This window comes from Herpailurus yagouaroundi, unplaced genomic scaffold, assembly GCF_014898765.1.
Source record: "Herpailurus yagouaroundi ecotype Mexico unplaced genomic scaffold, PumYag 197, whole genome shotgun sequence".
Taxonomy (NCBI): domain Eukaryota; kingdom Metazoa; phylum Chordata; class Mammalia; order Carnivora; family Felidae; genus Herpailurus; species Herpailurus yagouaroundi.
The window spans coordinates 27,547,339-27,554,431 of record NW_024412428.1 but is presented as its reverse complement, the minus strand read 5'-3'; the positions used below and the strand labels follow the sequence as shown (position 1 = coordinate 27,554,431).

General features: G+C 43.7%; 1 long non-coding RNA gene across 1 annotated transcript in view; it reads right to left on the bottom strand.

The window, feature by feature from the left end:
- Positions 1–3,693: 3,693 nt before the first annotated feature.
- LOC121013013 (uncharacterized) overlaps positions 3,694–7,093 on the bottom strand; it is a 22,704-nt gene continuing 19,304 nt past the window's right edge. The window contains exon 3 of the long non-coding RNA XR_005782459.1: positions 3,694–3,762. This is a non-coding gene — a long non-coding RNA (uncharacterized LOC121013013). The remainder of the gene's footprint in view (positions 3,763–7,093) is intronic.

The following is a 7,093-nucleotide window of genomic DNA, read 5'->3' as shown; positions in this document are numbered from 1 at the left end:
TCTGAGCTGTCAGCACATAGCCCCACGTGGGGCCTGAACCCACGAACCGGGAGATCATGACCTTAGTTGAAGTCAGACACTTAACCAACTGAGCCACCGTGGCACCCCCCAAGCACATATGTTATCTTTTTTGTCTAGCTGCCATGCATGGCCATATGGAGCAAAGCCCTGCACAATGCATTATAAGCGACACTAGGATAGGTATGAAATTAATTTTCTAGGGCTGCAATAGGTAACAACTGCACAACCCGAGTGGCTTAAAACAACAGAAATTTGTTCTCTCACAGTTCTGGAGGCTGAATATCTGCAATCAAGGTGTTGGTAAGGCCATGCTCACTCGGAAGGTTTTAGGGAAGAATACTTCCTTAGGATTCTGGTGGGTTCGGCAGTCCCGTTCCTTGACTTGTAGATGCATTGCTTCAATCTCTGCTTCTATTGTCACATGGATCTTCTTCTTGTGTATCTCTCAACCATCCTTTCTTCATTAGGACACCAGTCATTGGATTTAGTTCCTACCCTAACACAGCATGACCTCATCTCACCTTGATTACTTTGCAAATACCGTATTTCCAGATAAGGTCACATTCACAGATTCTGGGTGGATGTGAATTTTTAGGTAAAACTATTCAACCCAATACAGCTATACACAGAGTTCAGGAAGGAAATAAACATCTAAAAACCAAACCATAACTAAACTAGAATTAATTAATGCCACAATAGAAGCATGAGCAATGGTGCTGTTGAATAAACCTAACACAGTGAGGGTTTGTTTCACTGAAATATGAATGAATTCATATTTGAATCCAATTAAGAATGCTGTGTTTGTGTTGGCTGTTTACTTTCATGAGACTATACTGGGATTAGGACACGCTGTTATGCGCCCTCTTATACCTTCCCTCCTTGTGAGGTCTCTCCCTCTCTGCTTCCCACCCCACCCCAGAGCATTGTGGCTCTGCTGATGGCCACCACCAGGATTTGTATGTGCTGCTTCTTTCTAACGGCAAATGTGATTTTGCTCAAGGATGAGGAGTTAAAAGGAACCAATTTGAAAGAATTCATCTCCATAATAGACAGGGAACCAGATGGAGAAAATGTTACTTACCCAAAGTTCCAGAGCTCAGAGGAAGGCAGCCAAGCTTGATGGAGCTTTGCCCGTGGAGGTGTTCAAGGCTGGCATTTAGCAAGAGCTCCGCCTGCACGCCAGGGGGTGGGTGATGGCAGGAAGGGCAGGGGTTGAGAGATCAGTACCATACCTGTGATGTTGAAATCTTGGGTAAAGTAACCAGCATCTTCCTAAGTTTGTTTTTATTGTAGGGTGCCTGGGTGGTTCAGTTGGTTAATCATCTGATTCTTGATCACAGCTCAGGTCTTGATGTCAGGGTTCTGAGTTCAAGCCCTGTGTTGGGCTCCATGTGTGGAGCCTACAAAATTAAAGTTTTTATTGCATTTCTGGTGGGAGTTGTGGACATCTGTCATTGGATTTAGGGCCCCCCTGGATAATAGAAAAAGATTTCCTCTCAGGGTCCCTAGGTGGCTCAGCTGGTTGAGCATCTGACTTTGGCTCAGGTCATGATCTCGCGGTTCATGGGTTCGAGCCCTGCCTCTGGCTCTGTCCTGACAGCTCAGAGCCTGGATCCTGCTTCGGATTCTGTGTCTCCCTCTCTTTCTGCACCTCCCCTGCTCACACTCTGTCTCTTTCTCTCTCTCTTTCTCTCTCTCTCTCTCAAAAATGAATACATATTAAAAAAAAATTTTTTTAAAGAGGAAGATTTCCTCTCAAGATCCTTAATTGTACCTGCAATGAGCCATTTCCTAAATAAAGTATTATCCACAGGTACTAGGTTTAGAATGTAGACATATCTTTTTGAGGCCACCATTCAACCTACTATGCTTTCCAAATCACAATTATTAATGGGGCCAGTCACCCTGATATCCTTCTCCTTGTGGTTATGGCTTTCACGGAGGGACAAGGAAACCATCAGAAGAGGCTGGGGCCGGGAAAACAACTCATAAGTAAAATACTGAATGATACAAAAATCCCCAGATCTGCAAAATTCTGAAAATGTGAATGCATGAGACAGATCCCAGAGGGGATAGACATGTATGAGAATGTTATTGTGTTAGGGAAATGGGATTATAGATGTTTTCTTCTTTCCAAAATCTCCCTGACTATTGTTACGCTGCCATTGAATTCAATAATAAAGAGCATTAAAACTAATGTTTTCAACAAAGAAACGATATGGTAGCTTTTGGTGCTAAATCAATCTAGGGCCCCACAATGTGAGACCTGCTTGTTTTTTAAATAGGATGCCCTGGAGGCCTGGGGAGACTGCATCAGCTGGAAAGGCTGGCGTTTTGAACAGGAAGAAGTAACTTCGCCCCCAGGTGTTGCCTTTCACCCTTCCCAGCCTTGAACTTAGACGTTCAGAATTAGGGGCTACAACCTTGCAGAAAGCAGATTTCACATCCAATACTCCCTCCTTCCCTCCTAATACTTGGCTTCTTCACCACTCTCCCTGATTCTAGAAGGACAAGATGAGGAAGCCGGACAGTTTCAAAGGAGCATGTTTTCCTGAACGCCTTAAACCCAAGAGGTTCCAAGTTAATTTTTTAAAGATAACTTGACAACTTGTTCACTTTGTTTTCTGCCCTCAACGGGGGAGTAAACTTGACAGACAGAGACAAGTTAATTGAAATGTTCCCTTGGTGTGCAAACTGCTTGGGTAAAGATGATATCCTTTGTGGCATGGCTGTTTAATAAGGTTTTTGTTTGTTTTTTGTTTTTCATCTGAATTGTCAAAAGGAACTCAAAGCTGAACATTTTTGTTTCTGATATAAGGGTTGGTGATAAAGCTTTTCCTTTAGAATAGAAACTTTATTGTTTCAAAACCTAGTAAATTCCTTTTTGTCGTTGTTGTTAATGCTTATTTATTTATTTATTTTTGAGAGAGAGAGGGATGGACAGAGAGAGGGTGACAGAGAATCCCCAGTGGGCTCCACGCGGATGATGCAGGGCTTGAACTCATGAATTATGAGGTCATGACCTGAGCAGAAATCCAGAGTCAGATCGAGCCATCCAGGTTCCCCCAAAGCCAGGAATTCCTATTTAATCCTCAGATATTGGCCCATAGAAGTTCAACTATGCAGGTTACAATGTCAAAAGCATCTCCTCGACTAAAAAGTGGGGTAGGCTTCTGGCTAAAGGGAGGAACACAAACCTTTTTTTAAAGCCATATATGACATAATCTTGTTTTTATAGGGAACCTACAGAGATCTGTGGCATCACTGATGTGCCTGGAAGGAATGCGTCATTGAATACTCTGGGTTCTAGAATGTAGGCCCCAAACCACAAGGCATAGGCCAATTTACCCCACTTTAAATGAATATTTAAAAATATGTGTTCACAATTTGTTTAGGAGAGGAGATTGATGTATGTGAATGGGCAGAGGAGACTGCTTGTGGCAGCATTAAGCCTCCTTTGGACTGCCCTGAACAGTAATGATCTGGTCCAAACTTGCATATCACACTCAGTAAAATGATTCTTCAAGTTCATCAGAACCCCACCCCCACCCCCAAATAGTTGATCACCTCCCTTTTTTTGGAAGAATATGCTTCTTGGGAGCCTGACCCCTATGGATGGCCCCAGGGGCCAAAATGAGTTCCTTCCTGGCATATAGAAAAGTAAATATATTACCTCCATCTCTGTTTTCTTATATTTCAACTGTCCCAGGCACCTGCTCCTCCAGCCCAACCAGTTTGGCTCTGCAAAACACAGCAATGTATGTAGTCTTTAGTCTTTCCATGAAAAATAATGATGGACTGTATTACATCATCAAATTGTCAAAGATTATCAATAGTCTGTTAATGCGTTTTCATGCATTTTTCTTTGCCTGAAGCAATGATTAAGAAATATCCAGATTTGTTCCTTCTCTTTTAGGAAATCTCTCTAGGGCTGTTCTCACACATAATCTCTTTAACCCTCATTACAATTCTAGGTAGTGACTGTTATTATCCCATTTTATAGATTCATAAATAGTAAGTGACATCTGGAGCGTGTGTGTGTGTGTGTGTGTGTGTGTGTGTGTGTGTCTGTGTGTTTGGGATTAGAATGTAAGACTACTAGAATTTCTTCTGCCCTCCTGATGCTGCAGACAATGTGACAGACCATAGCCCACTATTTGCTGTGTGGCTCTTAATTTTTTGCTCCTTGAATTTTTGCCCTCATTTCTTGCTAGGGCTACACAGAATTGGGTGTGGGATGGAAGGGGAATGGAGCTAAAGAAACCACTTTTGCCTCATGAGCTTTTTCAGGTGTGGTGCCTTCTTACATAGAATCCCAAGAAGGGAAGGATGACAGAGTGGAAAGATGAACAAATTTGATGTTGGGAGAAGAGAGATCTAGGCGTGCCTTTTCAACAATTGTTTCATATCTTAACCTTTCTGTAGCTCCACTTCTTTATTCACAAAATTAAGATGATCACAGCGACATCACCTGTTTTGCGCTCTTGAGAACTCAAGTAAAAGAAATGTGCAAACATGGCAGAAAGAATACACTGTGATATGGATTGGGTAGGGTGAATGTTTTTGAAGTCACTCACGACAGTTACAGTTTGACCTGATGGGCATCTAGTATCTTCCCTGAAGCTGCTTTCCTCCTCCAGTTCATTCATACCCTCTCTGGTGCCATCTCCCAAACCAGCAAGCATTTATGGGAAAGATTTTAGTGGTCCATGAGCTCAATGCATGTCCTGCTTTCAATGGTGATGCAAGCCTTCAAATTAATTCTACTAGGATTTGACATTTTATTTATTTATTTTAATGTTTATTCATTTTTGAGAGGCAGAGAGAGACACAGCATGAGTGAGGAAGGGGCAGAGAGAGGAAGACACAGAATCTGAAGCAGGCTCCAGGCTCTGAGCTGTCAGCACAGAGCCCGACACGGGGCTCAAACTGACGAACTGGGAGATCATGACCTGAGCCGCAGTTGGACCCTCAACTGACTGAGCCACCCAGACGCCCCTAGGATTTGACATTTTGAAGTTTTCTTTTTCTCCTGTTGAACTCTGGTTTCACATTCTAGAGACTGAGTTTATCTCTTCCAACCTTTCCCTTTACTAAAGTGGAAGAGAAAGGGGAAAGGCAAAAAAAGTACACTTTAATCACAGTGGCAATGGATCACTTTCTCTTTCCTGCAGGCAAGTAGCAATGAATTAGAATCTCAGGGCCAAACCCACCTTGCTCTCCCTCTCCACTGGGCACTTCTGGCTTTCCTCCCTTTGCCTGGTGGAGCCGATCAGCCTGTGCTGAGCCCTACTGCTGAAAGTGAAGGGAGTCCAAGAAGATAGTGGCTTAGACAATTCTCCTTCATTTTTTGTAAGCAACTCTTTAAAGACCACTCCCATCCCTTAACCGAAAATCCTCACAGTCTCCAAGGTCTAGCATTTGGTAAGGAGTCGATACAATATTAAACAACACTTAAAACAATTTTTAGAAAAATGAAAAGATTTAAAGAGGATCTTCCAGAGAATGTGTGTTGTTCATTTAGTTTTGAGAAAGAGAGAGAGAGAGAAAGAGAGAGAGAGAGAGAGAGAGAGAGAGAGAGAGAGAGAGAGAACAAGCAGGGGAGGGGCAGAGGGAGACAGGGGACAGAAGATGTGAAACAGGCTCCATGCTGACAGCAGAGAGCCTGATGTGTGGCTCGAACTTGCAAACTGTGAGATCATCACCTGAGCCGAAGCCGGCCGCTGCTTAACCAACTGAGCCACCCGGACACCTTGAGATATGTGTATTATAGTAGAAAGAAAATTCCCCAGTGAAAAGAATGGTTCACTAAGGAGAAACATTTCAGATGGCAAGGACTGGTTGGTTAGAGAAGAGATATTTCGTGTGTGTGCGCCCATGTGCATTTATTTGGTAGGTATAACTTTGCACGTTTTATCTGTAAATAACAGACAACCTAAACTCAAGTGGCTTGAACAATCAGGAAGTTAGGAAATCTGTTTCCTTGTATAACAAGAAATCCAGTGGCGAATCAGGCTACAGGTGTAGTACATCAGAGCTCCAGATCTACTTCTATTGTTCTCTTTGATTGGTTCTCCATCGTGTGTTGACTTCACCCTCTCGGTGTTAGCGGTCCCAGACATCAAATTCCAGTACAACGTTCAGAGGAAGAAATAAAAGCATAACTGGCCCAGGCTTGGCCAGTGCCCTTGCAGGGGGTGGGGCGGGGGCTCCCCGTGGCACACAGAGTAAGTTTGACAAATCTCACTAACCGGCTTCTAGACAGAATTCAGATGAGAGCAGAGGGAGCTGTATGTTTAGCTTATGGAAGACCATATTGTTACGGATTTTTACGCCCCTTTTGTGTGCAGAACTCACATTGGAAGATTTCTCTGCAGCAAACTCCACTGGGCACTATCCGCTCACAGCTGTGTGACCTTCACCTGAACCTTTGCTACTGTGCTTACTTGGCTTACAAGTACCACATTGGGGCTGGATTTCTAACATTGCACACATGTTATCTGAAATCCTCCTTAAATTTGCTGCTCTAGTCAATACACCGAGGATCCACTACAGAAACGTTCTGTTGCTTTAACGTCAGCCCTACTCAGGGCTTGTTCTTGCAAACTTGTTTGCCCACTGAAAACATGAGATCGGTAGCCCTTTTGCGTTCCCAGATGACTTAACAGCTGCTTTGGATCAGCTGCACGACTGGCCCGAATGACTGCAAACATTGGTCATCAAGATGGCTAAGAGACAAGTTTCAACAGCGCAACAGTCAATTTCAGGGCAGCAAGTTGATGTGGCCAAGCCCTAGTCCGCTCTTCCTATGTATTCCCAGCTGTGCTGCTTCTAATCCTCATCTTCGGCGCTGGGCAGGACAATTTTGTAAAACACAGTTACAGTCCCGTCATTCACTTGTCCCCAAGCCTTACATCCTTTCTCCGCACAAACAGATGAAGTACAAAAGAGCTGCTGGCATCAACCTCTTTTTGCAAGTTTTTGTCCTGAAATCTCTACAGGATGACCTGTGGCCTCTCCACACGATGCCCCAGTCACCCCAAAGAACCAGCTGTTGCCTCTTTGAGCACCC